The 20,224-nt window shown below is 39.8% G+C and overlaps 1 protein-coding gene across 11 annotated transcripts in view; it reads right to left on the bottom strand.

The window, feature by feature from the left end:
• The window catches only part of ncor2 (nuclear receptor corepressor 2), a 95,889-nt gene extending 85,964 nt beyond the window's left edge, over positions 1-9,925 (bottom strand). For 8 of the 11 annotated variants that reach the window (XM_065964054.1, XM_065964038.1, XM_065964015.1 and 5 more), the window contains exon 1: positions 9,711-9,925. The gene's annotated coding sequence lies outside the window, so the exon portion shown is untranslated. The remainder of the gene's footprint in view (positions 1-9,710) is intronic. The other 3 variants (XM_065964048.1, XM_065964041.1, XM_065964052.1) reach the window with 2 other exon arrangements.
• Positions 9,926-20,224: the final 10,299 nt, after the last annotated feature.

A 20,224-nucleotide genomic window follows, 5' to 3' on the forward strand; every position in this document is an offset into this window, starting at 1 on the left:
TCCATGCAGAGGAGCAGGAAATGAAACTGAGGAGTGCACTTGTCTGCTGGGCTGACCTACTTCCTTACTGCTACTTAATTATTCATCAGCTTTGAAATGTTCTTCTGTATGGCAGCATGCATGCCGAGTGCCTCTGTTCGCCCCTCATGACAACAGCCGTACTGAGCTGCAATTTATGCATGAGAGAGCTTGAGTGTGTGCGTACAGTTCAAGAGGGGGCTTGTGCCTAATGCACATAGATGCTGGTGTTATGTAAATAGACAACATACTACACAACACATCATATCAAGATTTCATACACAGCTATTTTAATTATGGGCAGAGAATATTCTATTTGCAAAACCAATAGTCCACATCACATCAACTTAATGTTTTTTTTGATTCGTAGGGAGGACAAATTTCCTGCAAACTGCACCGTCATCTATGCCTAAATATGCCATATTTATAGAAGAATCGTGCTGCATGAGCAGAACAAAACCTGTAATTACGCTACACTTAGGCTGTTGTACGTTTCACTGTTATAAGTGTGTCATATTTCCACAAAAAGATCATCAACCCTGAGGTGTGTGCCCTTGGCTGCACTTACAAACATGCTTTTCAGAACGTGAAAAACAACATGTGCCGTAACACACATTCTAGTAAAAACAAAGGCTAATCAGAGAGATAAATCTAATGCTCCGGCAGCTGAAGCATGCACAAACACACAAACACAAGTAATGTCCTGTCATCTGTGTTGCGTAACAGAGTCAAGTGAATAACTTACCACAGAGCCAACTGTAATCTCAGCTAATCTGCTGTCTGCCTCTCTGTTACGGTGTTTAAATATGGCTGACTGGTTTTAATAGCAACTCCAATTCATAGCCTGGGAAATCAAAACAGAAAGCCATATGAAAATGACTTAATTTATTAATTAATAATAAACACCAAACAACGACATGCCACTAAAAATGTCTATAAATGAGGAGTTTAATCAAAAGTCTCTCAGATATCCAATTTAACACATTGTGGTCAGTAGTTATTAGGTCACTATTTGCTGATTGGTTGACTTGAGTCCATTGTGATTTATATAAATAATTCTTTAAGTGCTATAAATGAAAACTAAAAGAAATGTATATCAAGTAGCTTTAGAAAAAACATGTTATTTTTTTTCTTTATGTAGCAGGAAAAAAAATCCACAGGAGGAAAGACCATGTTAATTTATCAATGAAATATATAATAAAACATTGATGCCAACAAAAGCTGCTGAGAAATGTAGTTAAACACCCAACACAACTATATGTTACGCCATAACTGACCATACTGCCGATCTGATGCCAAAGGGGATGTAAAGATGCAGGCATAATCATGGCAGTCGGGAGGCCAAACCATACAATCAAGCCGGTATGCAGCACCGCTAGCCAAAACAAGTTCAAGAGCCAAAGAGATTACGAGGTGCATTGGTGTTTTCATGAGGAATCTCATAATTTGTCTTCAGTCTCATTTTGTCAAATAAATCGTGAGAGAATCGTATCGTGAGTTGAGTGAATCGTTACATCCCTAGATGCCAATGTACCGGTAATTTATTTTAAAAACCTTTTCTCTGTCACTGCTCAAGTGATTTGCCTTTTTGTTTCTTGGTGTTGATTTTTGCTCAGCTTTTGGTAGAGAACCGATGGTTTCAAAAACAGTCAACCTTACTAGTTTAAGCGACAAAACCCACGCTACAATCCGTGTCCGAGTGTAGTGAGTGTGCTCGCAAGAGTGACAGCAGTGGCTGACTGTGCTGGTGCACAGGCGCAAGCAGGCACTTAGGAAACTTTGATGTAATAATAAACAAGATGATATCACTAGAATCAATGACAAAACACCTAAGGCCTTTTAACTGGCCCAATTGGAACGTGACATCAGCTGGCCCGGAGCCTTTTAATTTTGCCTCTGGGCAAGTGGGCCAGTTCTCATGTTGAGACATGATTAAGAAAGTTTGTCAAAAAATGTTCATGCAGTTTAGAAAAATATCCTTTCATAGCTTACGTTGTTTGACTTCCAAGACTGTAATTAAAATAATTATTATCCATATCTACTCTTTCATTCATTTCTACCAGCAGGTGATCTCTGATTTCTCTGACTCGTTCTGTATTAAGTGTTTTAAAGTGATTGTGTGTGATTCATTATTGCGCTGGGTTTCTTGACTACCACTCTGCCTTATGTCCAACTATGTGCAACCACAGTCTCCTCTTTTCAAAGACGAAGGTCTTTCGTTGTTTTTCGTGTTTCATTTCCCCATTATAAATATCAGATATGTTGCTCTCATTTGTGCCATTATGAAATGACACACAATGTGAAACTGCAGAGGGTAGACGGCTGCATTTACACTGACACAATATGGAGTTCATTAAATGCAACTATTCATTTTAAACAGCAATAGTCACATTAACACACCTATGGTGTTACCTCCATCAACAAGTGCATTAGTCCTCCCCCTGCTTTAATGCAGTCCAGACAATGATTCAATATCGCCATATTCATGCAAGTTTGAATCCACAACTGGAACAGCATCAAATGTTGGTGAATTATAACTGTAACTGTTAACATTTAACCCTTTTCACACACAAGGAAATCTCCTGAAAAACTCCGGAGATTAGGCTACCCGGAGGGGCTTTATGTGAACACAAACAGACGCATTTTTCGGGGCGGACTTTACTCAGGCCAGACCCTTAGTATTTTTTCCGCAGAAAGTCCAAGTGAGCTGATGTCTGAACGCGGCAGCAGATTTCAACTCGAGCCAATAGGAAGAGAATGACGTTTATATGCAGTGACTGCCTAAAGTGTCTACACGCGACCACTACGATCTCCGAGCATGTAATTAAACGGCTGCATTATGTTTTCTGTTCGTCAGTATGTTGTTCTCCGCTCTTATGTGTATGTTGTCATTCCATTGGATTACACATAGCATTGATATAAAGGCAAATATTCTCATTATAACGTTGTGTAGTGGTTGTGTACTTCCGCGTTGTTTATTTATGTCACGTCTTACCTCAGGAAATCCCCCTCCCCTCCTACAGGGATAGTAAATATTTACTGAAATAACAAATGCCTCAAATATATCATAAATAATCTTTAAAGGGGCTATATGTAACTTTTTACAGGCATTAATCGTTTTTTTCCTTCCATTAATAAGGGAACGGTTTATCTGTGTTGCCTGTATAAAATGTTTTTCCGCGAAAGCTCCAGGAAGTGACATTATATGTGTGTTCTCGACAATGTGTGTTCTCCTCCTCACTCCGCTTACAGAGATCAACAATACAAACTCATGAGGCTGACTTCCACACGCTGCTCTCAGCCAGTGCCTGCCGAGACTGTCGTTTGTAGGATGGAGAATGAATCTAATATGGAAACTGTTAGTACAAATGAACGACCGGCCTCAAGCCACTTACCTCCTCTGTAAACATTATGCCGGTAAATATCCAGTGTTTCGCGGTCGATGACGATGCTCGTTTGCGTACATACAGGCACTGAGAGAGCACAACTACCGTACTGTAGCTAGTAGGAGTGCAAACTCCCGAAAGTGAAAACAGACAGAACTAAAAGAGCGACACAGCAGCACAGAAAATACACGTTGTAGACATCGCTGAACACAATATAAATCGTTATGCAGGAAAACAGTTTAAACTTTTTTTTTCTCTTTAAGAGACCTTCAAAACAGGGTGCTACTTATATTCCGGATTTTACGGTATTTGTAAATATATTTTCGAGATTTGAAAATAAATATGCTTGACTTTGTGTGTGGATTCTGCATTCGTGGATCACTTTTGGGCTTTTCTCTTGAGGACGTAATTTTGGGACATTCTTACCGCACACTGCGATCCACAAATAAATACCCCCGAATTCAAATACGAGTACACCCTCCCCTGAACAACCAGTAGATGGCAGTGTTGTGCACCCACCGCTGGTTATGGTTATGGTTAGGTATTTGTCAGATGCTTTTATCCAAATTTACCGTCTATGACTGCTGCAGGATCAACAACATGGAAGCGAACAGTGGACTAACTGGATGGGTAAGTAATAACTAGTGATAACTATTTCTTGTGGGTTGTAGTGTAATTTTTTTTTATCTACTAGACAGTATACATGAGTCCACTTAGTCAGTGTACAGACAGATGTCACTGTCAGATGTTGACATGACGTCTGCGAATGTTAGCCAGCTAGCAGCCAGGTCTAAGACCCCTGTCCCTAGCATTCTTGTTTATTTCTTTACCTTGAATTGACAGTGGTTTAATCCAGACACACTATAGCTGCTAGATGGCTTGATCTGTTTTGTTTGCTTGTTAAAAAATGTGTAAAGCCTTAAAATGTCAGCTAACAGAGGTCCCCAAGTCAGTTGAACTTGTAAAGCACACAATAAAACAAGACTTTATTGAACATTTTAATTGCCAGAAAGCAATGGATGTTGAATTGGTTTGCTGAGAATTAAGTTGGCAGCTCTTGGAAGATGTGTTACAAACCTCAGTGGATTGGGTGTATAAGAAAACTTTAAAGGCAAAAAACTTTATGCTTCAGTTAAAATGTAAGTTGTGTCTTGATGTTAAAGAATTCTTTTATTTCCACAAAGAAAGGAAACTGTTGTTTTTCATTGGATTTTATGCTGGAAAGTGTGGTAATTAGAGAAAATTAGACGCATGATTTGCTTATTTCGTTTGTCTGATTTGTTGAATTCAATTATTGCAAGAAGCCTCACAAATTCCTGGAGGGTTAGATAAATCTTGCGGTTCTTTTGAGCTTTGCAGAGTGACAGCCACAGAATCAGTCTGACCTCCAGACCCCATTAACCCCTGAGGCGAGAAGCTCCAATACACCCAACCCCCATCCTTTGACGAATGGCCCTTACGACTGTGACCTAAATATGAAAGGGGTAAATTTAAGGATGAGGAAAAAAATCAAGAAGAAAATGGCATCTCGCAAAATCATCATGTTTTCTACTTTCCTCAAACAACAGTTTTTAATTCAGCAAGCACAGATAATCTTGAAACTGATCAACCACCCAAACTAAGATGGCACAACGTCCAGTTCAATGACACTCTTGATTGTGAGTATTTTGAGGTGCTGCAATGGTCCACCTGGATCTGATAATAAGATTGTACCACCCTGAGTCAAGTATAATTCTCCACACATGAAACTTCCCAGGTGCATTCCACTAGGAAGGAAGAAATGCTAGACAGCTGCTGTTACTCATTCAGTGAGAGGGAAATTGGGTGGGAGGAGGGGATGCGCCTGGGAGGCAGTTTCACAGTGACTGTCTCATATTTCCCTCTTTGGTCTCTGCATGTTAACTTTAAGGGTTCAAGGAGTGCATCACAATATGCGCATATGCGTCATTTCCCCAATTCATTAGTTCATATACTGTACTTTCAATGATTCCACATTTCTGGACAATATGTAGTGGAGTAACAGTTCAAATACATGGATTTACCAAAATTAAAGTTGCTCACCTTTGAACACTCTGAGACAGATTATTTACGTCTGCTGAAAATAACAAGGCCAAGGAATATGTTAACTCGGGATTGAATTTCACATCCATCCCACTAATCAGCTTTCAAAATTCAGGTTATTTCTACACAAAAATGTATCAAAATATTTTTTAAGACCAATGGGTCTTAAATTTGGGTCCTCCACGAGGTACACTTGAGAAATTTAAGTTTGATCAAAAGGATGTTAATTATGTTATCGTTTTTATATTGTGTTCAATAGTACGATATATTTTATACTCATCAATAAATCATAACTTCGGGCAGTCCGACCCCATTTGGATTCCTTATGACCCCACATGGGGTTGGGGCCCCACGGTTGGGAAAGCCTACTCTATGGTCATTAGTAGCTAATGATCAAGGATGGTCAAATGGAAGTCTTTAGCTCTTTAGTTTACAGTACAAAGGCGTGAAGATGAAACTTCATAACAGCACCTTTGCAGAACGCATAAACAGCAACTACAATGTAGCATTGGTGTTTTCCAATTAAATTGGTTTTTTTTAGTAGACCAGAAAATGAAGAAGCAAAGCTGTACTTTATATTGCATTATGTCAGCTTTTATCCCACCAAAAACCTTTGGCTCAAGGGGAACCTGTATGAAAATATATTTCAAAGGAGGTACATAATTTAAAAAGCACTCCTTGTTGCACACCTTGTCAACAGGTTGGTTGCATTTAGATGTATAGGGCCAGCTGCTGGCTCCAGTCAGTAAAACAAACAACTTGCAATTATGGTTAAACTGCTACAACATCCTAGATTATACAGGATTTAAACAAACTTGCTCGTCAATATTTTTAAGTTACACAACCAACATCAGGATTTGTAAATGGCTTTTTTGTTTTTTTTCTTGCCTGAGCTTTCAAGGGGCTTCATACAAAACAACAAAACATTTATCACAACAAGAGGTGAGCCTTGGTGGAGAGGCTTTTTATCAAGACACAGCAAATCCAATACAGAGAAGAATCCCATCCACAACAAGCAGCCGCACAAAACTAAAAAAATAATGGTATTAGAAGTTTTGTATTACAAACTTTGCACTGCAATCATCGCATTTAAAGACACTTAGCAGCAGACATCTCCGTCTTTCTCTCTATCTGGTCACCTGCATAGTATATAAACCTGCAGCATGTACTGAATGCAAGTGTTCCAGAGCAAGAGAGATTGATCAACTTCTAGCTGATCTTACATGCTGATTATATGGATAGTAAATTACCATAACTATGTAATTAACACACTTTATTATTGTTCTGAAGCTGAGAGGTAGTTCCAGGGGGGAAAGTAGTTAAATGAAAAACATGTTTTTCTTTGTCATTCTGAAAATTATCAAAATAAGATTTTACGTGGTTCACAGATCTACTTCACAATTTCTGATGTAGCTGCCTTTAAATCACTTCACGTAAATGTAAGTCTTTTGCGATTAATGATGGCATGTTTTCGCTTCCCACAAGAACTCTGTGAGGATTCATCTTTCACCAACAATAAAACAAGCAAGCACTCACCCCTTTCCAGTTTCATAACTGTGTTGTTTCATAATACGAGCAGAAATTGAACTAGCAGTAAAATGGTCTCCCTAAGGCACCACGCTGAGCACAGGATTATCTTTGCCCCCATTACCCTTTTTGAAAGGGGAGATATCTCCACAGTCTTATATAACTCCTTAAAACCAAAAACACTCAGCTGACACTGTACTGTAAGTGCACAGGGATCAAGTCAGTAATGTCACAATCAGGGTTTACGTTAACCAGTAATTTCCTGCTTTGGGCCAGTTTCACCTGCAGTTGTCCGACAGATGAAGAGCTCAATGGCCAAGATATACAGCTGGGAAAATATGACCGTTATAGTTTTTTTTCTCCTTTTTAATATGTATCGGATCAACAATCATGATCAATACACTTATCTAATGTACAGTCTCCCCTTTTTTTTGATACAATACGATTGTATCGTTTCAGGTGATACAACCCACCTCTGTTATAAAAGACAAAAGACCATCTCTGCTATCGTCACAATTCTTGATAAACCCTTTATGAAATAAAATGACAGAAGAAGAAATGACAACAGTGGTCATTTACACAGCAAATGTTGTAATGAGTGAGGCTGTTGTTTGTTCATCATCGACTATTCAGTGGATCACACGATCAGATACATCAAGTTTGTGGCTTATTACCTCAGCCAAACCATTTCCTGGGGGAAACCCTGGGTTACATAACTAGACAGGAGAGTTCACCACAGGCACAACAAATGTGTCACTTATCACTCAAAGTATCTAGCGATGTAGACATATTTGTTTTGAAGTTCCCAGGATTTGAGACATTTTCCCATACAACCAAAAGTTAATTTACCTCCCCAGTTCAGGGTAACTGATAAAACCTTAGCTATTGACTATTCCTCATCCTTGTTTTAAATTAAATCTGTTACTCGCTTCCCTTTGTGTTTGATTTTCATTCATCAGCTATATAGCCATAAACCCTAAGAGGTTTGCAGATTTAATGTTAACGGCACAGCAGTTTCATTATTTAAATATATTCTCACACAGACAGAATATGTGGATGCTTGCACAATTAGAGATTGTTTGTTTTTGCAAATATGCATTCAAAACCACATTTGTTATATGGTCAGTTTATTTTCCCGAGGCGGTGATAGTGGAAGGAAAATGTAATCAAACTGCTGAGTGACAGCTGAGAAGTAGTGCCTCTGATTGCTTATCATGCAAGCGCTTATAGAGATTGAGCAACTAACAATAAACATACTCCTACATCTTACACAACTATTCATGGTAACTTTGTAACATGGCAATGAACACCTGAGTTTTGGTACAATGTTTGGCTCTCTTGTTAAAGACATCAACTTGTCCTTGCTCTAGAACGTTTGACAACATTAAACTCGGGTGAGAAATTAATCTGCGTCTAATATTTGTTTAGAATAGAACAGAATTACTTTATTGATCCCAAACTGGGAAATTGTGGCATTACAGCAGCAGGTTATCCAACACACAATATGAGTAAAAAAAACACAATGTTAGCAAATCTAAACACAATATAATATTAACTACAAAGTAAATAAGTACTAAAAATATCAAAACTAAGAATGTGAATATATACAACCAGGATTTAACTAAGCATTACTAGTCTTAAATAGGAAGATTAAATATGGAAGATTGAATGTAAATGTGCAAAAACAGATTTGTAAATGGTTGTACATTAAATATGAAAGATTAAATGTAAATGTGCAAAGACAAAGTTGTAAATGGACAGTATTGACATAAGTTAAAGTGCATGAGTGTAGACATATAATAAGCAGAAACTATTCAATAAGAAGGCTTACAGATGATATAGTTGTAACTCTCAAACACAATTACCTTTACATTGAATTAAAACATAAGGATTTAACCAAAGCCCAACACAAAGCTCTTACACTGTACACAGTAGTCTACCAAAGCAATAAATCAATCATTAAAGTCAACTAAAGATCCTGCTGACTGTGTCACTGACTTCACATCAATGTTGTTGAGCAACTAGTCAGTAATACACATATTACCATCACAATGACAACACAACAATGTGTTCCCGGTGTACTGTACATGAGGTATTGCTCCAGTGCAGCAAGTCAACTTTAAATAAAATCATTGTTTACAAACCTGAAGCTTCTGTGTAGCCAAGTTAGCAGGCTAGCGAAAACAGCCAGACACCACAATAAGGTTGACACACACACACACACAGAGGGGGGAAGCTGACATGATTTATCAACAAACTGCCGTAAATGTGTGGCGGAGGGATACCATTTTTTAATGTCCGCTGGGAACACAAATGTAGGATTCATTCAGTTCAGTAACATTTGCGTTAGCTTTTCCGCAGTTCTGACAGCTAGCTTCCGCAGCTATCAGCGTTAGCCCGTAGCTAGCTTAGCTTAGCCATGTAGCACGTGTTCCTGATTTATAAAAAAAAAAAAATTAAACAAGCGGACGAAAGCCAGCCGCCTATGAGTACTACAGTGATGTAAGCAAGAAGGTTGTTGACTGCTGTCTGGCACTACACTCATTGTTCAAACGGGTCGACGAACAGCTTGCCTGTAGCCTGGAAAAGGTCAACACTGTTATGTGTGTTCCTGCTCCAAAGAATAGCCGGACCCCGTCGCCCAACAACAGAACAGACACACACAGACCCCCCCCCCCAAAAAAAAAAACCAAAGGACAGCAATGGAAGCTAACAAACCTTAGCGGCGGGGCAGCAGAAACCATTCGGCGGTGTTATCATACACTAATGTCCCGGTCCACGTCAGTCGCTCCAATGTCGCCTAAATAGCTCCCCTCTTCGGCTGAGTGTATCTCCGGTAAATTAATCCAAATGAAAGGGTAGTTTTCGTTTTCATTTGTTCCGCTGGCGGTTTTCAGCGCTCTGTCGTGTCTGTTCCTGCACTACACAGTGTTGTAGCTCTGCTCCCTAAGCCGCTGCTGCTGAGACCATAGCAGGGCTGAACCGCCTCTCTCTCTCCATAGGTCCGCATGCTCTCTCTCCGCCCCTCCTCTTTACTCAAGGACTCACTTTCCTCCATGCCCACAACAAATCTAGTGATCAAGTGTAAAGCCATCACTCAGTACACTCAGTTTACTGCACATATTGCACAAGTTTACTTTTTCTTTACATTTTATTTTATTTACCATTTTGTTTTGTACCTTTTGCACAATTTAAGAATTTATTACTGTAAATATTATTTATCTTATTTTACCTCATTTTATTTTATCTTATATTACCTTATTTTGGTTGTATTGCACCGTGGGACGGAGACAAACGCAATATCGATTCCACTGTATGTCAGACATATTTTGAAATTGACAATAATGTTGACTTTGACTTTGATCATATGGTACCAAAACAAAATCATTAAGGGCATATGTTGTTCTTTTTTTCCAATCTGTCTCTGAACTACTTTCCACACATTGTTATTTGCATTTCTCAACTCAAGTAGCCTACACAGTTCTGCACAAACACAAATCTGTTTCTTATGTCTTAACGTAGGCTATTAATTATTATATATATATATATATATATATATATATATATATATATATATATATATATATATATATATGATTTGGGGATGTAGACAATCTTTTACTGCACAGTTGCTTATCTTTACGATTTTAATTCTTAAAAAAATATAGCCATACTGTTTAAGTCAGGCATCAGAACACACAAAAGGCAAATAATGGGAACACTTTTTGTTTTTATCTACTACTTTCCGAACATTATTTATAATACATACATTTTATTTCTCCACACAAGCTGAGCAATTTTCTTCTCATATCATGTTATGAACATGCATGGTATAGGTTTCTTAATAGTTTCTGTACTGTACGTGTATATTTCTTATGTGGCCAATTGTATTTTCCAAAGTTTCAGTTTTTTTGTGATTCAAATTGTGATTCCAAATTAAAAAAATGAAGCACCCACTTCTCCGGTGAGCTGAAGACCGGCTCTGATTGACAATACCTTTGACACGTATGGGACTATTATGTCTTCATCTACACAGCCTTCTTAGACTAATGTAAGTCGACTTATGTTGGGAACATTATCTAAAAATGTAAAATGCTGACAAACACTATTTCATTACGAATATGCTTCATGATGCTTCATCGCATGATATTGTTCATGTTAAGCATTACAATGCAAATTTTTACACAAATTAATTACAGAGAAGACTGATATAATAAATACACTCTGCAAAACTGTTCAGATATACCATCCTCTGATACATTACATCATTAGGTTTGTAAACATATAATAAACAACTTGCAGTCTACCTCTTATACCACAGCAATAAAGACTATAGAAACAAGTCGGCTATAAAGACAAACACCTCTGTTTTCTCCCACCCTCCTGTCCTGCTCCAGCCTGAATTTAGAGGGTCCAAAAGGGGGGGTCAGTTCAAGCGTTGACACGGCAGGAAGTCTACATCTGTGCTGCTTGATGCCCGTGGAGAAGTACAAGCTGTGAATACAGTGACTCAACATTGAATGATAGTATTTGGGAGATCACAACATAGCAAGCTGTGTACATAGTTGATGACTCTGTTGAAGCCATTGCCCTCTCAATGGTCTGAAACCTCTCTGTCTGCTTCACAGCCACCCATACTGTGGATCTCTCAGTCACGGAAAGGCATTAAAGTCAGTCAGCAGGGCTCATTAAAGAAAAAAACCTGCTACTTTGTAATCCTGGTTTTGACAGGGTAATGTTATTACTTTAATTATATTTTATGTTGTAGTTATAATTTTGTATTATGTCATTCTTCTTGGATGAGGCAACAGCGTCCTGGCTTTGCCATCTAACTATCTGGCACACTTCAGGCAGGCTATATCCTGACCTAAATTTCAGCGGCAGCCTTTCCTATGATGTCACATGGGATTGTTTTTCTTCCCCGTGTTTTTCTTTCTGCTCTGTGGTTTGGGAGACCCCCTCCAAGCATCAGTATAACCACCATCTCTTCTTCCAGCCGTCACGGAGGAAGAGGAAAGAGAGCTGTTTATTTCAGCCAGGCTTTCTGGACAAGAGCACATATCGGAATAATCTATCCCCCATCTCTGCGATGCCCAATTTGTCAGACCACTGATAAAGCACAAATGTTTCTCACTTGCCAGTTTTGATGTCAACAGCTGTGTTTCATCTGCAGCCAGATCCCCTGTTAAGTTAAATGGAGCTGCAGACAAAGCCCAAATGGCCACATGTACACAACCAGTAATATAAAAGTTGATATCTGGACAAGGCACACTTTTCATGATTAAAAAAAATGAATTTGTAGCCTACTTCGGGCAGCAACACCTGAGCTTTCCCCTCTAGAGTTTCTTAAAAGGATCTGGAGGAGAATTGTTTCAATAGACACAGAGCCCACATGAAAGGCTCCACAGAGACTGACTGCATCAGCTAAGCAGTATTCAACCTTTGAAGGCTGTCGGTTGATAGATGCACTGCAGACTGTCATTACAGCTCTGAAATAAAAGATGAACAACAGAAAATCCTTGAGAACAGAGCAGAGGCTTGAGGGAAAATCCTCATCAAAACAACACTCCTGCCATCGGGAGTCGAGCAGATTAATGGAGCTCCGCTTTGTAACTGATCGGCTTTGATTACAAATTCAAATAACGCTTTTGCTCAGTGCCATTTTCCAAAACTCTGCCTGATTAAGAACACATTATTACACCCTGCCATTCTCAGTTTTCTATTGTCCTCAAGGGTAAGGCGTGTTCAGTGCAACTAACACTAATTTAATTCAGGCGCAATTAAATCAAACAAAGAATCATAGCTGTAAAATGTCTTGAGTGTTTCATTTATAAGGCCATTTTTAGATGACGTGATGGATACTAAATGGCATGTGTTTCTATTTATAACACTGGTGTAATTACATGCCAGGTTCTTCCTTTGGCTATGATGTACATTTTTAGCTGAGACATTATTCATTCTGCCATGGCAGGCATTTTATTATTGTCATGACTGGGCTCAAACAGAATGGGAAAATGATCTTTCTCTTTAGAATTCAGAGGCTGAAAGCCTAAGAGAAACCTGTTGTTTTATCTGCTTCAGGTTAACACTGTTTTCCTCTTATCATTCACTAATTATTCTGGTTTATAATGCACATTCACAGCCACCTAACTGCCTCGTCCTCACAGCAACAAGAAGACAGCACTGAGAGCGAAAATGGCAGCATCTCAGGGAAAAGTGAAACGACTGCCTGCATTGTTGGAATTCCGGCTTAACTTCCTGAGTCTGTCCACACCTGGATGACCGCCAACATGCGCTTTTCTCTCATTTTTTGCTTTCCTTCCCTTTATCAAGATCATATGTAGACTAAATTTTACTATAGAGAGACAAAAATATGAGTCTTTCCAACCTCAAAGAGGTTTTCAACCAGAGGTAATACAAAGTTGGATTGTGTTCCCTGTCTCTGTTACATCATTTAACAAGAATTTAAACCGCTTTTTTTTTTGTTGCTGGATTGGTTTTGATCTCAAACTGTGCTGAGAAGAAGTGTTTTTTCCACGTTTTTGATTTAACCTTTATAACTGCAGTAATGCACACAAAATGGTACGTGATATGTTTAATAATTTGTATTTGACAATTCAATCTTACATGCACCATAATTAAAATCACTCGCACGGCAGTGTTTGTGTCAGTGGATACGTTACACTACTACACGATACTACACGATTTGATATGATCCGATGAAATATACTGTACATTACTATCCTCTAGGGAGATTTGACTTGCACTCAAAGTGTTGTACGCATTTAGCTGACCCAGAGTATCATTAAAAAATAAAAATGAACAACAATCCACATGTAAAACAGAAGCACATACCAATGACATTTAACACCACATACTACACAACTCATACAGCCTCAAGAAACATTGTTAGAAAAATAAATTGTGCAAGGCACAAAATAGTTTTTAAAATGGTTCAGTTTGCATCAGGGAAACCTGTATCGTCTGCCTGATGGAAAGTGCACTCTGATACATATATGCTTTAATGGTGGAGGATGTGCAATGCATCAGACAAACCTCTCTGGCTAAACTTAATCAAACCTAATAAAGGACATGCTATAATGTTATGTTTCCCCTGTTTTCATGCAGCGAACACTTCCTTCATTTCTTCAGTGTCATTGGCAGCCAGGGGCGTGACAGACACTTGTCCCATGTCCAAGTGCACCTCTGTTATGAACTGGCAGTGGCACAGCAGCGCTGGAGCTTAGCGCAGTCAACCATCTGTTAGCTTGCATGGATTCATGCAGAGAAAACCAGAGTGGACCTTGTATGGACATGTACAAGTATGACTGTCATGACATCAATGTTCGCCATGAAACGAATAAAAAGCACCATTCTTGTCTTTCTGTAATGGAAAAAGCATGCGAGCAGAGTGTGATTCACAGCCTTGGGACATGATACAACATATATTATATATGTGCGTAAGCACTCACATATGGATCACATTTTGGCACTGGTGAGGCTTTTCAGACAAATCAGACAGTTAGTCAGCCTGGATATTTACTTTTTGATCGTTTGCCACAACCTCGACAGTAACTGATAAAAACTTGTGCCTTGTACAGATGAAATCAAGTCAAGGTGTTGTGGATTTTTTTCAGTATGTTATTCTGAAATGTGAGATAAATTTTGGCAGCTGAGAAGCACTCTGTGATGAAAGCCAAAGGGAATCAAAGGGGTATTCTGCCAGCATGGATATGGAAATGACATGTCAGCTCGTCACCTTTATCAAGCAGACCAAAGAAAGTCTGTCCACCAGTTACTGGACGTTTTCTTTGACAGAGGGATTGACATTTGATCCTGTGGTGAAGATAGTGCTTTCTAGCGAGGACACATAAGGAATTTCTTTCTCTTCTCTCAAGGACAAAGCCCCTTTTGGCTGCAGTTTTTCTCACTAAGTGGCTGAGCCATAAGCCCAGAGGTGAATTGCTGCAGCTCAGCCAGCTCAGATACGTCTCTGCAGGAAGTGCTGAGCTGGACAGACTTGCACTGCTGCATGTAATTTTAAAAGCCTGGCCAGTGCGCTGTCCTTCAACCACAACACTATCTTCCCGACCCTTTGTCCATTGCATGATAAAGGGCTGTAGGTACGTGGGATGGTTACAGTGTTCACTCCCACATTCACAAGATTTAGCAGGAATGGTTCCCAGGAAAATCTGCTGGAGGGAAAAAAGATTTTCCGGGAAAAGGCCAGGAAAGAAGGACAGGGGTGTGTATGGGTTGCCATAGTACTATAAGGGAGGACGGAAAAGAATAGCAGCATTTTCAGTGGGAGAACGGTAAGGGGAGGGGTTCAGAAGAGTGCAGCACCCCCATAAATAAAGCTAATGAAATGGCAGTTGAGTCTGGAGAGAGGTGGAATGGCTGGTTGGGTCTTACCCAGTGTCTGATTTATCCTCAGTGTCCCTGCGAGCACAGCGGGGAGATCCATTACCTCACCTCATCAATAACATCCCATGGACAGGGAAAAAGGCCTGCTTTCCACACCAACTCCCACCCCAGGGACCAGCTCAGAAAAGGCTCACTCAGTGGGGGAGAGGAAGCAGGCGTAATGTAGTCACACATAGAGAGCAGAAATGTCTCAGGTGGGGGATGGGTTTGCTTTAGGGGAGCAGTGCAGGGGGCAGCGCAATGTACAGAACAGAACATACTCAGCACATCGCAGCAGCTCATGCTCACATGCATCCCACAGGCTGTGGAAATTGATGCATTCGCCATTTCCGACATAGACATGGTGCCTTAATTCTCATTCTGTGGGTGGATGGAGTAAAGATAAGCATTCATTCTCCGGATCAGATGACGCATGGAGCTATCTTTAAAGGAAATGTCGACACAGACTGATAAATTGTTGATTGTTGATTCCTCTAATTCATATACATTGCTTTTGATGAACTAGAGCAGGAAAGGTGTACGCATGCCTACGATTATGATGTGCTATAAACAGAGCTCTGAATATAAACGCTCCCATGGGGCATACTGAAAGAATGAAGGAAGTGTTTTCTTCACTGAAAAAAAAGAGAAGTGGATTAAAACGAGGTTTTTGATAGAGATAATAAGGCCTTGGAAGTATTTTACACCAGAATCGAGGTGAAATGTCAACAGAGCTTATGGTCTACAGGGAGTTGATAACGGTGTAGAGATAAGAATAGCGTGCAATAGCAGATAGCGTGATTGAAGTAATCTCTGTCACACACACTCTCTCTCTCTCTCTCTCTCTCTCTCTCTCTATCTCTCTCTCTCTCTCTCTCTATGTTTGGGAGTGATCTTTCTTGTGCTTTTTGCTGTCAGATCACAAGGTAGTGGCAGAGTTGGTGTCAAGGCTGAGTAAGACACCCTGAGGGAAGGGCTTTTCAGCAGGAAGGAGGAGGCTTGACACTCAAACGTGCCACAGAAAGACATCAAATCAAATGCTTGTCACTTTCTATCTCGCAGTCCATGGTTCTTTTATTCCAACTCCAAATGTGAGCCCAAGTGCTGCTTCCGTCCCAATTTCCCCCTAAGAGAAACGTTGCTGTTTGGACTTGTGAAGCCCAGTGATTTAAGCATTCTAGAGAGTAAAATGAAGTTGACTGGATCTCCTCAAAGCTAAGCTTCTACACCGTGCTACGTCATTCACTTCTATCTTTTCTGTGTTTTGAGACGACACTGTAAGCCTTAGCGGGGTTATTCAGAGTTTAGTTCCCCACTCAGTACTCAGCCGTGCCTTTCAACAAACAGACAACCTGATTAGGCAACGTCTGACGATGAAAGCAGGAAGAGTCTCCAGGCATAAAACTGGAGCTCTCCAGTGAATTGCAACAGCCCGAGACTCAGACCCTGACAGGACAATGGAGGATTGAGCTATTTATAAGCAGTTCTGCTGCTGCACAGATTTAGTAGTTTTACTCCCAGCTGTAGGTACATCTTCAGTGCTGTTGCTCCCTACAGACTATCTATTTATATTGTTTTTAAGCGCCAACAGCAAACAAAGGACAAAGAAACCTAAATGTGATACACACTCTTCCAGTTGTTTTGTACTTCAGCCACTTGGGGCAGAAGACACATGCTATAAAACACAACAGTGCTGTATTGTCCCCTCTTACTATAAGTTCATTTCAGATTCTACATAAAAATGTAGAATTTTTACACAGGGCCCGTTATTATATATGTGACGCGTTCTGGTTTCTGCTTGTACTACATTTGTAGTCCGAGCTGTTTTGACCAATCACGTATCAGCAGGCCTTGGTGTACACAGGTAAAATGGGCTTTGTGGATAACAATAAACAGGCGGACTGTTATCCGCACTAGTGACAATCATGTCCCATCGATGGTATTCTTCTGATGGTTTATTTGTCTCTGTAACCAAATGTCATAAATCATTTAAGCCACACTAGTGTTTAGATTCCCTGACTATCGCCATATAGTTGATTTAATCTTTAGACAAATTAGACAAATTGTAGATCAGCATGTTTCTGATTACCATTACTTACTATCAAATTGATTACACATTACTGTAGCTGTAATAATGCAAATAAAACTATTTAGAAAAAATGCATTTCATTGCATCCTTTCAGAATCGTCTGAAGAAACACAAAGGGAGTGTGCTGCTGTAAGCGTCCTTGAGGAAGAGGGAGATATCCTATTCAGCAGCTTCTGTCTGGCTCTGCTGACACCAAGGTCAAAATGTACACAGCCCTGCTAGGGAAGAAGGGGAAATAGTCTATCAAATGAGCAGCGAACCACGCGCCTGCATCCTGGAAAGCGTCGATGCAGGACTACAGGGTCCTCTGAGAATAGAGGCCGCTCTGTAAGCATCTACAACCCTCCCTGAGTATTCACAGTGTTTGTTCCGTTTTTCCACCTGACCTGCACCTTTGTCCTCTAACACAGGGGAAACAACACTCGAGGTGTGTTTGCAGAAACCTCTTTGTCATGCTCCTGCATGCACATGCTCTGAAAACAAGCGTTTTAATAGAATTCATCACTGATTTATGTGAAATAAACCACCACAAGCTGTCAGATGGTGCTCATGTGAGTGTAATCAAACCCTCATTTTAGCACTCGGGGAATTCCTGTAAAACAGTGTGTTCTTCAATATGTCAACACACATCTGAGGCCGGACTACAGTGTATATGAAAAAAAATCAAGGCGGTGGAAAGAGCTGAGTGGCCATCTTAGGAGAGTAACAGAAGAAGAATTTAGCCCTCGACTGCCAAAGCGTGTGAGTCACATCCGATCTGAGAGATTCTTGTCAGATGTGGGAGAGTGGGAGGTGTGTGTGGGCTGCAGAAATATGATATAGAAGCGCTGATCCAGCCTGCGAGCATTTTTCTCTCCAACACCCAGAAATTAATCCATCCACCTTGAAGAGTCCTCAAGGCTTTTCACACTAAAAATGAAAAGTGTTTGTAAGAGACCTATCACCTAGTTTTTCAAATCTGTTTATGTTAGTAGAGGAGACCGTGGAGGAGCCCAACAATAAACCTTATGTGTTGAAAGGCTTGCATTCAAAGCACATTCACCATAGGTTTTTTATTATATATCAATGTTAATGATATTCCCTGTCTCTGTGCTGGTCTGTAACTCGACAACAGCAGATCTAATTGCTGCCTTGAAGCAGCTTTGCACTCAGCCTACACATCAAACCACTAAAGGTACGGACTGTAGACTGTATCAAAGAATTGGATTTACATATGTGACTTCAACCCATGGCCTATAAATCCCCCTTTTGAAACCTCAACTTCAGGATTCTTGTCAGTCACCAGCTTCTCTTCTTTTAAACCAGAAGCATAGCAGACACAGCTACAGAAACAAATGAATAATATTTAATTTAGCCACAAAACACAGTTTTGGTATATTGGTTATTCTCAAATGTTTGCATACTAAGACGCTTAACAAAGATGGTGAACATGTTCAACAATTTACTTGCTACATATTAAAAATGTGAACACTGTCATTGTGAGCATGTTGGCATGTTCCTATAATGTATCCTCCTGGACGTCCCCCTTTGGTTAATGAAGTTCCCCTTTGAAGCCATAAGTTCTGGGTGTCACCATCTTTGTTTTTGAAACAAGAATACTTATATAAGGATGACAGGTTGAGTATATATTGTTATGTCCTCTTGCAATGGCACTGTAACAACTTCTCAATTACATGTAGCCACACCCTATAGCAAACGCTGCTTTATTGTCGGTTTTACTCTAAATGGGACCATAACTTACAAACAAACACAATATTGTAAACAAAAGACTTAAAAATATGCATTGAGAACCAAAAATCTCACTGGTTAATGTTTGAGATAAAACGATTAGCACAGTAAATTTAAATCTGTTTCCTTACAAAGAGACTAATCTTTGCATTTAAGAGTATCCCCCTTGAGACCTTCAGAAAGAATGCAGGATTAAGGCATGTATAGCTTCCCTTTTAAAACAAGGGGCTATGTACGGTCTATGCTTGAAATATCAACCTTGCATGTGCCTAATCTTAATTATCAAGTCCCCCTCCCCTGCCAATATCCTCTCTCTCCTGTCATTGTTATGCAGAAAATAAACATAAAATGAATCTCTTTTATTCTCTTTTATCCCGCTATTCACTGTCTTCTCAGAGGAACAGTCCTCATTTTGATCCTGGCAGTGATTGGTGCCCAGCCAGGTGGCAATAATGTGCCCATTCTACTATGTTTCCTTCCAGGGTCAGGGGTGCTGGCTGATTAACACACAGGATGTGACCTTTAATCCACTGGCAGCTCCGTGCAGCATTTATCTCCCCCCGCCAGCATTCAGCTCTGATAATGACATGTTAATTAATGACTCTTTTGAGGTGGCTTCAGCCGGCACTGGAAGCTCCAAGAGCTGGTTTTACACTTCACAAATGTTCTCAAGCATTCCAGTCATCTCCTGAATATCAAATACACACATGCACACACAAAACTCTACATGTGACACACAGATGATATTAGAATTTCTTCCCAGGGACCAGTTTGTCAAAGTGCAAACTGCAAGTGCAATTTATTTGTTATTTCATACAGGCAGCATCGTTTTGAATGTACATTTTAACAGGCAAAATGTCAACCCAATATCTCCCTGATAAAGACACTTCACTTTCAATCACACATTCATGATCAACCCAAACGGCTCTCATGGTCCCTGCTTATACAAATTTAATATGAACAAATATGAACAATTCCTTGTTCGTTTTTCCCTGTTGGTGTTAGAAGA

The sequence above is a fragment of the Labrus bergylta genome, chromosome 2 (genome assembly GCF_963930695.1).
Source record: "Labrus bergylta chromosome 2, fLabBer1.1, whole genome shotgun sequence".
NCBI classification, from domain to species: domain Eukaryota; kingdom Metazoa; phylum Chordata; class Actinopteri; order Labriformes; family Labridae; genus Labrus; species Labrus bergylta.